This window comes from Channa argus, chromosome 3, assembly GCF_033026475.1.
Source record: "Channa argus isolate prfri chromosome 3, Channa argus male v1.0, whole genome shotgun sequence".
NCBI classification, from domain to species: domain Eukaryota; kingdom Metazoa; phylum Chordata; class Actinopteri; order Anabantiformes; family Channidae; genus Channa; species Channa argus.
The window spans coordinates 979153-991204 of NC_090199.1; the positions used below are offsets into that span (position 1 = coordinate 979153).

A 12052-nucleotide genomic window follows, 5' to 3' on the forward strand; every position below is an offset into this window, starting at 1 on the left:
AGGTCCAGGTTTGACTTTAGGCTGCCTAGTTTTAAGTGGAGCCACTGCATACAATAGAGTCTGGCAGGCAGAGTGAAAGCAGGTGCTGAGCTCCTCTGTATAATTGACCGTGGACTCGGTGGTGACATAGGTCTGACTGACAAGGACTGAAAACTGAGCAGCAGTGGAGGCGTTAATAACACGAGAGAGCTGAGCAGGAGCACGAAGAATAAGATTAAAGCTGAACTAACTCTGGCTGGTTTTATTCCACTGAGCTAATGTGTGTTTGTGTGTGTTACTTCCTGGTGTCTCAGTCTGTCTCAGGGTGGGACTGAAGTGAACAGACGTGTTTGTCCTGATTCCTTTTCTCAGCTCAGTGTCACTGGTTTATCTCTCAGTCTGACTGAGGTTTAGAAGATGAGTGTTTCAACCCAACTTAAACTGCAGAGCAACAAATACTGATCAATTGAAACTGGCCTCATATAATCACTTCTGGTTCATATCTGTTGGTCCACGTTACCAAGCTTATATCAGACAGTCTGTAGAACCTGGAGACCCAGGAGATCCAGCTATTAGAGCATCTGTCTGCTGTGTCCCCAAGACTCCATTAGTCAGGACATGTCACATGATGACCTGACTTCAGGTAAAAGGTCATGTGACACAAACTTTATAGAAAACTAAAATATTATTAATTGTTAAATTGGTAAACACAAGCTGGGTTCACACCTGTCACATGGACACAACTAGAACAGGTAAAGTCACCTGACTTCCTGTTAATGGAGGGGGAGGAGCCACTGGAACTGAAAGTGTTGAGTTAGTTCAGACTCCATTTAGAGTGGACAGAGCAGGAGGAGGAGAAGTGAAGACTGAGGCAGGGTGAGTGTTAATCCAACATTATTCTCATTTTACTGTCAAAGTCTCTGAGTCACTTTTGTCCCTGTGGACTGTAGAGGACACATCACACACTGTCTACTTGTGTCCAAACAAAGACACTGAGAGAAAAGGAGGAGAATCAAACTGTGTGTGTCACTTCCTGTTGTCTCAGTTTTATGAAGCCAACAGTTTGATTCATGTGTGAAAAGCAAATCCTGATTGTGTGAATAATAAGATTAAAGCTGAACTAACTCTGGCTGGTTTTATTCCACTGAGCTAATGTGTGTTTGTGTGTGTTACTTCCTGGTGTCTCAGTCTGTCTCAGGGTGGGACTGAAGTGAACAGACGTGTTTCTCCTGATTCCTTTTCTCAGCTCAGTCTCACTGGTTTATCTCTCAGTCTGACTGAGGTTTAGAAGATGAGTGTTTGTGTGGAGGAAGAGGAGAACAGAGTAGAGTCTGCAGGATCCAGATGTGTGTCTGTGAAGAGGGACCTGTCCAAAGATGATCATCCAGTCCTCAGTCCTGAAACTGGACCCTCAGACACAAAGTAAGAGAACTGCTCCAAACTGTGAAACCTCCTGATGATCTGCAGCAGCAGCAGTTTGTGTTTAGAGCAACAGAAATGACTTTAATCAGAGAATTTATCAGTGATTGATGTGATCTGAAGAAAAACTTGTTGGTGTTTGCAGAGCTCAGAACCACAGACAGAGAGCAGAGTCTCCAGTGTCCAGCTGTCTGTCTATGAAGAGTGACTGGTCCAATGATTGTCCTCCAGACTTCAGTCCTGAACCTGGACCCTCAGACACAAAGTAAGAGACAGTTTCTACTGTAAACTGACCTGATGAAGATGATTCATTGAGGACAAAATGTTCTGTTCAAAGATTTATATTCAGGATACAGAACTATTAGTGCAGATACTGGTTCAGACTAAGATGGATCTTAGTCTGGGTTTTATATCCACAAACTACTGATGGTGTTTCTGTAGTAAAACACCTGAGAACCTCCATGTCAGGAGTTAGTTAGAGCCTGACCCCTAACAGACATCTGTGGTCAGTTCTCATGGAAAAGTTCTCTGTGAACAGAAAAGAGACAGAAAATGGTCAAATACAGATTTAATCTGATTTTCTTGTTCAGAATTTTTGTTTTACATTTATTCCTTTTGATAGTTTGATAATTTGATAGTTGACAATAGACAGAGACAGAAAACAGAACAGGAACCATCTGGACTTGAACATGTTACCTACTGTTACCTACTGTGTGTCTAAAGTCCGATTTATACATCTCCCTCGATACACATAAACATCGACGTAGTGATTTATGGGTAACTGTAGGTCACAGAGGCCCTGACGTGCACATCTCCCACATGTCAACAACACGTTGTTCAGGGCGTCAAACACACTGACTGTCAGGATTGAAACAGGAATAGAACCAGAAAAACAACAGGAAACAGGAAACGTATCATTCATACATGTCTAGATGTTCACACTAATTTTATATGAGATTTAAATATGTTGTTTAATAAATTCTGTTAATTTCTTTAAAATTCATTTTGTTTTTAGTGTGTTTTGAGATATATATTTCAATTTATGTCTTTTTGTTCCCAAAACGTAAAAATGAAAAAAGGGAAAATAAAAGTCTGGGTTTGATATTATACTATACTTCACATTAGACACAAACTATTTGGTTATTGAAAATTAAAATAGTTTAACAATTTACCATTTGGTCTTTGAAATAACTTCCTGTTGTCTCTGAAAATATTTATAGTTTTATTCAATAACAACAAAGGACATTGTAGTTCTCTTTGTCTATCAAATACATCACATCCTCATCTGAGCAATGAATTCAAAAATCATGGTAACTGCAGAGGCTTCACATACTTTCTTAGCAGAGCATCCTGCCAAAGAACTATTAACCTGCAGGGAGGTTGCAATCTGTGTTTACCTTTACAGACGCTGACTGTCTCTATACTGTCCCCTTGTGGACACATACATCTACGTGCAAGTACAAAAGACAAATGTGCAAACGTATCAGAGCGTTGGTCCATGTCGATGTTTAACTGTATCAATGAAGAAGCATAATTCCAGCTTTAGACTGCTGGTCTACCACAGTTTGTAGACCACTTCTAAGCTCAGTTCAGACTTAACTAACCCAAGCTGAGCTGCTCACAGTGACTGTAAAACAGTAAAGGACACAATCAGCTCTCTTTAATTGAAGGCTTTTACTGTGAAGGAGCTGCAGGAAGTGTTGAGTTTGTATTAATAACAAACTACAGTCAGATCACTAAAGGTTTATAAGACAGTCAGACAGGAAAAGCAGTTCATTAGTGTTTCTGAAGCAGGAGAAAAATCCTTTGGATTCCAGACTGATGCTGAACTCAAACAGAAAAGTAGCTGCACTTTTACTGTTTCTGTGACCATCTGAGCTTCTACACAGTGTTGGACACATCTGGAGCTTTTTCATCAGCAACCAGCAAATTATTTTACTTCTAAACAAATGTTTTCACAGAGAGAAGAGGACTCATGCTTCTATAGAGGAGCAGCTGTCCTGCTGTGCTTTGTGTCAGGACGTCCTGAAGGATCCAGTCTCTACCAGCTGTGGACACTGGTTCTGCAGACAGTGCATCAGCTCATACTGGAACCAGTCTGGTTCATCAGGAGACTCCTCCTGTCCCCAGTGTGGAGAAAGATCCAGAACCAGAGCTGGACTGCAGACAGTCAGTCAGAGCAGCTCTGTCCAAAGTAAGACTGAACATCTGTCTGCTGATCTCCTCATTTCTGAAAACAAGACTCGCTTTTTTACTCTCACTGTTGTTCTGTGTATTTTCATCATTATCACATGTTCTACAGCACTGAATTGTTTTTGTGTGAGACATAAAAAGAACCAGTGGGTCTTTTTATTTGGTCTCTCATTGTTTGTTCTTCTTCTGTCAGCAGATGTTGGTCTGCAGGAGGTTTTAGATGAACATAAGATCAGTCTGAGGAGGAGATGTGAATGTGTGACTGAAGGAAGTGATGAAACAGGAAGTGGAACCCTCCTCAACAGGATCTACACTGAGCTCTACATCACAGAGGGACAGAGTGAAGAGGTTAATACCCAACATGAGGTGAGGCAGCTTGAGACAGCTTCCAAGATGAAGACCCTCCATGACACTCCAATCAAGGTCCACGACATCTTTAAAGCCTTACCTGACCAACAGAGACACATCAGAGTGGTTCTGACCAACGGTGTCGCTGGTGTTGGAAAAACCTTCTCGGTGCAGAAGTTCAGTCTGGACTGGGCAGAGGGCTTGGAAAACCAAGATGTCAGTGTGCTGGTTCTGCTTTCGTTCAGGGAGCTGAACTTGATCAAAGATGAGCAGTACAGTCTTCTCACGCTGCTCCATGTTTTCCATCCAACATTACAGAAGGTCACAGCAGAGCAGTTGGCTGTCTGTAAACTTTTGTTCATCTTTGACAGCCTGGATGAAAGCAGACGTTCACTGGATTTCAACAACAGTGAGGTTGTGTCTGATGTCACACAGAAGTCATCAGTCGACGTGCTGCTGACAAACCTCATCAAGGGGAATCTGCTTCCCTCGGCTCTGGTCTGGATAACTTCCAGACCTGCAGCAGCCAATCAGATCCCTCCTACATGTGTCGACAGGGTAACAGAAGTACGAGGCTTCACTGACGCCCAGAAGGAGGAGTACTTCAGGAGGAGGTTCAGTGATGAAGAGCTGTCCAGAAGAATCATCTCCCACATCAAGATATCCAGGAGCCTCCACATCATGTGTCAAATCCCAGTCTTCTGCTGGATCACTGCTACACTTCTGGAGCACATGTTGACTACAGAGCAGAGAGGAGAGCTGCCCAAGACCCTGACTGACATGTACTGACACTTCCTGCTGGTTCAGACCAAGAGGAAGAAGAACAAGTATGATGAGGGACATGGGATCAGTCCACAGGAGCTGATGGAGGCTGACAGGGAAGTTCTTGTGAAGCTGGGGAGGCTGGCGTTTGAACATCTGGAGAAAGGAAACATCATGTTCTACCAAGAAGACCTGGAGCAGTGTGGTCTTGATGTCACAGAGGCCTTGGTGTACTCAGGAGTTTGTACAGAGATCTTCAAAAGAGAGAGTGTGACCTTCCAGAAAACAGTCTACTGCTTTGTTCATCTGAGCATCCAGGAGTTTCTGGCTGCAGTTTACTTCTTCCACTGTTACACCAACAGGGAGAGAAAGGTACTGAAGTGTTTCCTTGAGAAAAAACTAACTCTGGATGACGTTCTGAGTGGAGTCATAGAGAAATCTCTCCAAAGTAAAAATGGTCACCTGGACCTGTTTGTTCGCTTCCTTCATGGCCTCTCTCTGGAGTCCAACCAGAGACTCTTAGGAGGTCTGCTGGGTCAGATAGAGAACAGTCCAGAAATCATCCAGACAGTCATCAACAACCTGAAGGAGAAGAACAGTGATAAAATGTCTCCTGACAGAAGCATCAACATCTTCCACTGTCTGATGGAGATGAAGGACCACTCAGTACATCAGGAGATCCAAGAGTTCCTGAAGTCAGAGAACAGATCAGAGAAACTCTCTGAGATCCACTGCTCAGCTCTGGCCTACATGCTGCAGATGCCAGAGGAGGTTCTGGATGAGTTGGACCTGAAGAAGTACAACTCATCATGGGAAGGACGACTGAGACTGATCCCAGCTGTGAGGAACTGCAGAAAGGCTCAGTAAGTTTAATGTCAAGATGTCTTATTGAATTCTTTATTTTCTGTCCAGAGAGTCTGATGTCAACACACAGTGACATGTCAAATCCTGCTAAAGACAATTCAGTACCAGTTAGATATTCTAGTCTCACATGTCCTCAACTAAGAAGGACAGTGGAGACAGTTTTCCCAAACACACACAGAAGACTCAGAGTGAGCAGAGACAACAAGTCACGTCACTGTGAACCCTGAGTCTCTGTCAGGAGATTTTTGTGAACATCAGCATCTTCAGTCTTTCTTTGCTTGATGGAGGTTTAATCCAAATCCAACAGAAGAACTTTTGCTCTTTAAAACTTGTGCTGAAAAGGTTTTGACAGTCAACATCTTTCACAGCTGATGGTCATTTGTTTCCAGTGGATAAAGTGTCTGCAACATGTTTCTAAAATCTTTTTCTATACAGACACACTTTGATTCTAACATCTGGGATCTGGTGGAACTAACAGATCTTCAAACTGAAAATGACTTTCATGTCATTCTTGCTGTTCTTGTGTTGTTTTCCAACAGTTTCTGAGCTGTTTCACAGTAACAACTGTTGGGTCCATTTTCACCTTTTCTACAACATCTATAATCATTGTTTAAGCTGAGAGAGGATGTGAGGGGACGACATCCTCCCTCATGTAGAATGAATCCAACATCCAGCTCATCATCCTCATTCAGTTAAAGGTTCCCAACAGTGAACATCTGTTCAAATATCCCAACATATCAGAAAAATAACAGACTAAAATCTCACAGATTAGACAGGGTTCAAGTGTTGCAGGTTAAAACATTTCAAATTTGATATTGTTTCTCATCACAGACTTTCTGGCTGTGGACTCTCAGAGACTCACTGTGAAGTTTTGGCTTCAGCTTTAAAGTCCAACCCCTCCCATCTGAGAGAACTGGATCTGAGTGGAAATATCCTGCAGCATTCAGGAGTGAAGCTGCTCTCTGCTGGACTGGATAGTCCACATTGTAGACTGAAGACTCTGAGGTCAGTGTTTTTCTATTTTACATATGAATCCACAATTCGCTACACCAATGTTTTCCTGTGTTTTTCAACTGGTTAGCTCATTGTAAAAATAAGAAATGACCAACATATACGTTTTACAGTGAGGTGACATGTAGCAGCTGTAGTGAACCGAACAGTCACCTGGACACACAAACATTTACTGGGAGCAGGTTGAGGTGGATGGATGGATCAAGAAAACAGGAGGCTGTGACTGAGTCAGCAAGTAAATTCGTTTAAAACCATGAAAGTGTAACAACACCTGGTCATGTTTATTTAGTACTTTGGGATAAAGATTAGTGAAACTTGGTGCCAATAGAGGTGATACCTGCCTCCATATGTGGCAGCTCTGTGTGGACAGACGTCCTGTTGGTCGTATGAGAGGGTAGGAACAAACCACCTATACCACTGTTTTTCAGCATTGTTAGTTCAAATGTCTCCACCTCTACAATGAAAGGAGGAAACTGCATTAAACCTGAATTATGGGACAGTTTGTTCTGAAACTTCACAGACTGTATGTGACACTAGAAAGTGTATAAAGCAAATGAAAAGAAGTTTGAGAAGTTGAATCCATTTTCAGCAGTAAAGTCTTTTACATGAAACACAGAGTGCTGACATGACACCATTGATTAGGACATATCTGATTGTTACTAATGATTTGATCCACATCTTTGATTCTTTACTCAGATTGATGAACTGCAGTTTGTCAAAGATCAGCTGGGATTCTCTGGTCTCAGCTCTGAAGTCCAACCCCTCCCATCTGAGAGAACTGGACCTGAGTGACAACAACCTGCAGGATTCAGCAGTGAAGCTGCTGTGTGGTTTTCTGGAGAGTCCACACTGTAGACTGGAGGCTCTGAGGTCAGTTCACTGACTGTTACTGTTGGAGATTTTCTGTGTTTCATGATCAACTTGTGACTGTGTGATGTGGTTTTTCTTTAGGGGGACCAGCCAGGTCTCTGTCCTGATATTTCAGATTGTGATAGAAGTCAGTTTGGTTAATTTAGTCGACCTTCACAAAGGAAACAGGTTTAAACAATCAGACTTAACATTCAGCCTGTAGCTGCACTGAATGAACAGAAAACACTGAAACCAAACAAGGACAAAAGACACATTTTCAAACTATCATCTTCACATATTGAACCAAAACTGATCCTAAAGTCTTTATCAACAGTCCAACAAAAACCAGAATGGCCCCAAGTCCAAAAGTTCATTCTGGGTTTTTCTTTTCATGTTGATTAATATGATTTGACATTTGTGCTGAACATTTAGCAAATTTTTCATGAAATCATCTGTAATTTGGGATGAAAAGAGTTTTAGTTTTGCTGATTTGCAGGACGGAGACCAGGACCAAGCAAGACCTCTTTACTGGATCAGTTCTGGTTCTTTAAAGTTTGACCCATTTCACTGATGAGTCAAAGTATTGTAGGAAGTTTTTAGTCTGTCAGATGTGATTTGATGTTTGTCTGATAATTCCAGAGGTGAGTGAGGTGAGCAGCATGTTCTGAATCAGTGCTGACATGAATAGGTGTATGAATGTTGTGCTGACATTTGGATGATGTCTGTAGAAGTCTGACATTCTGATGATCCACAATAACACAAGGACAAAGTCCCTCTAACACCATTGATTAGGACAAATCTGATTGTTACTAATGATTTGATCCACATCTTTGATTCTTTATTCAGATTGAGGAACTGCAGATTGTCAGAGATCAGCTGTGATTCTCTGGTCTCAGCTCTGAAGTCCAACCCCTCCCAACTGAGAGAACTGGACCTGAGCTGGAACAATAACCTGCAGGATTCAGCAGTGAAGCTGCTGTGTGGTTTTCTGGAGAGTCCACACTGTAGACTGGAGACTCTGAGGTCAGACACCATTTTTTAGTTGTGTGCTGAGATTAATATGATGTGAAAGTTGTGGTGACACTAAAGTACAGACAGGTTCATGTTTCTGAGGCCAAATCACATTCAAACTATTCAGTGGTTGAAAGTAAGTTTTGAAAGTGTCGACTCTGATTGTAAAGTAGAAAAATCCGATGTAAAAATGTGAAAATGACATTTGATTGTCAGACTTAGAATTGAAGACACTTATAAAGCAGCAAAAGAGAATCAGCTTGGAGCAAATAGAAGGAGGAGAGAAGAATCAGCAGGTTAAGAACAGGACACACAGCACTAAATAGTTGACTGAAGCTAATGAAGAAGCATCTAACTGCCAACTGTGTCAAGAAGCAGAGACAGTTGATCCTGTTTGATTTGAGTGGAATAAATGTAGAGAGGAGCAGCAGAGTGGGATTGGAAGGTGCAGAGAAAAGGAAAGAAATCCTCCAAACATTCCAGTGTGTGAGGACAAAGTTCCTCATCTCTGTCTCTGTCCAGTGTTTGAAGACAGACACAGAAAAACCTTAGTTTGAAGGTTTGATCATTAAGAGCAGACAAGAGGTTGAAGTTTGTGTTTAGCAGAGTTTAGACACTAACATTTCACTAATGATCAGATTGTTGCTTCTGTCTTCACAAAGACAACATGGACTGTCCAAATGAAGAAGAAGAAAGACAGAAATATATTATTGAAGAATCCTGAAAGAAAATCCTGATCTCAGCTCTGATCAGATGATGAAACATTGATGGTTTCAAACAGGAACTTTGTTTCAAAACCTTCATCTTGATTCTTTATTCAGATTGAGTGACTGCAGTTTGTCAAAGATCAGCTGTGGTTCTCTGGTCTTAGCTCTGAAGTTCAACCCCTCCCATCTGAGAGACCTGGAGCTGAGTAACAACAACCTGCAGGATTCAGGAGTGAAGCTGCTGTGTGGTTTTCTGGAGAGTCCACACTGTAAACTGGAGACTCTGAGGTCAGTTCACTGACTGTTACTGTTGGAGATTTTCTGTGTTTCATGAACAACTTGTGACTGTGTGATGTGGTTTTTCTTTAGGGGACCAGCCAGGTCTCTGTCCTGACATTTCAGATTGTGATAGAAGTCAGTTTGGTTCATTTAGTCGACCTTCACAAAAAGATGCAAATTATTATTTTACTATTTGTAGTTTATATTCTCTGAATATTCTTGTATTTAAAATGTTTAATAATTTGATATCAATGACTTTCCCCCTTGGGGACTATTAAAGTCTCATTTCATGTCATCTTAAACATAAGAAGATTCTCTAATATGTCCCCGAGAACGACTTTATTTTTTTCTGGTTTTTAAAGTTTGATCCATTTCACTGATGAGTCAAAGTATTGTAGGAAGTTTTTAGTCTGTCAGATGTGATTTGATGTTTGTCTGATAATTCCAGAGGTGAGTGAGGTGAGCAGCATGCTCTGAATCAGTGCTGACATGAATAGGTGTATGAATGTTGTGCTGACATTTGGATGATGTCTGTAGAAGTCTGACATTCTGATGATCCACAATAACACAAGGACAAAGTCCCTCTAACACCATTGATTAGGACATATCTGATTGTTACTAATGATTTGATCCACATCTTTGATTCTTTATTCAGATTGAGTGGCTGCAGTTTGTCAAAGATCAGCTGTGATTCTCTGGTCTCAGCTCTGAAGTCCAACCCATTCCCATCTGAGAGACCTGGACCTGAGAGGAAACAAGCTGCACGATTCAGGAGTGAAGCCTCTGTTTGGTCTTGTGAATAATCCAGACTATCGACTAACAACTGTGAGGTCAGTGTCAAAGCAAAGATCCAGTATTTCCTGTAAAGCTCCAACCAGACAGCGGAACTAGAGGTGATAACAAACACCAAAACGTCACATAAAGGTTAGCAAGTGCAAAAGTGTCCAGACATAACAAGCCAACAAACCTTCTGATTGACTGTGATGGAAATGTAAACTGACAGAATAAGAAAACACAGTAAATAGTTTAGTTTGCTGTAGATTTAACACTATATCAGTTAAAATGTCACTTTGGCTTTTTTCTAACTTCATTTTTATATTATCAGCAGATTTTTAGGTCACTTAATAGTCACAATGACATTTTAATCTTTAGTCAATTCAACTCTTTTTTTTAGCATATAACAGTGAAATACCTACTTTGTGATTTTCCTGCCTTAAGAGAAGTAGCTCACTTTCACAACTTGAACCTGTTTGATTAGATACATCTGCAGAGCTGGAAGGTGACAAATCAAGAGCAGAGCAAATGGTCACAGCAGCAAGAGTAGAATCTGATATTAGGGTTGATTATTTGGCTGAAAACTGCATGTTATGAGACAGTTTGCTCTATTATTTTGTCCACCACATTAAGTATGTCAGTGAGGACTGGCTACATAACAACATCTCCTGTCTGCACCACAGTTCAACAGCAGCACAAAACAGCCTCCACAACTGAATCAACTCCTCTGAGTGAGTGTTGTCAGATGGAGTTAAGGATTAACATTGACTTTACCTGAGCTGTCTGCTTCCTCTTTGCTGCAGACAGGGACACTTGGCTGAGCTCTGTCCTTGCTTAGACTCAGAGAGAAGAAGCTGCTCCACAAGTTTATTTTCTTATTCCTTAATCTCAGTGGTGTCTTGAAGAATTGTTGTCCCATGATTTCAGAACACAGTTATTCATGCTCTAGTTAATTTTTTAAGACAGAAATTAACTAGTGAGCTGCACTGTGAGGTAACTTTCTTTATTTCCCAAAATAGACCTAGAAACACTGATCTCCTCTCTTCTCTCTCGTTCTCTCTACAGGTGGAAGTGATGATCTGTGATGGAAAATCAAGTCGGATTAAATGATTGGATTTTACTCTGAGCATTTTACCCAGTTATAATGGCAACTCGTACTCACTGTACTTTTGAAATTTTGTTCAAACTTTGTCTCATATCCATGTTTTGTCTTAAAGTGTTTGCAGAACTGCTCCAAGGTCAGTTATTGTCTAACAGCAGATCATCCCACACTGTAGTGACCCAGAGTCACTTCATGATCACATGCGCCCTTTTCTCCATAAAAGGAGAAAAGTGCTGGGAGCAGTAGCCTGAGGGTGGAGAATGTTCTGCTCAGTAACAGAAAGTTATAAAACTAATGTGTGATGAATGAAGTTTAGAACTGCATAGTTCTAATAGTTGAAACTCTGTCAATGTTCTTCTCTCTTGCAAGATAATAAAACCCTAAAAGACGTCCTGGATGTTGAAGCTTCTTTACTGATTACACTGGAGGTGTCTAAGACCAGATATGGTCATTTTTGCCATGACATGATGTCTGTGTGTTCAGAGTAGCATGTTTGTCCTGATGATCCAGATGTTGCAGCAGCAGCAGCATGTTGTGTGGAGTGGAGAGGAGAGCTTCATCCAGCAGTGACTGACAGAGGAATCAGAAGAAGTGGAGATGACTCTCAGTGCTGCAGTCTGAACTGCTCTGTGGATGTGGATCTGCTCTGCTGCTGCTCTGCTGCTGCTCTGTCCTTCTACACTCCTCCACCGTCCACCTGGATTTGACTTTGTCTTTTTTGATTCCTTCATATCTTCTGAAGCCAAAGTGATTC

The 12052-nt window shown here is 41.3% G+C and overlaps 1 pseudogene; it reads left to right on the forward strand.

The window, feature by feature from the left end:
* The first annotated feature begins 586 nt into the window (after window positions 1-586).
* On the forward strand, window positions 587-11688 carry LOC137123509 (protein NLRC3-like; annotated as a pseudogene).
* The last annotated feature ends 364 nt before the right edge of the window (window positions 11689-12052 follow it).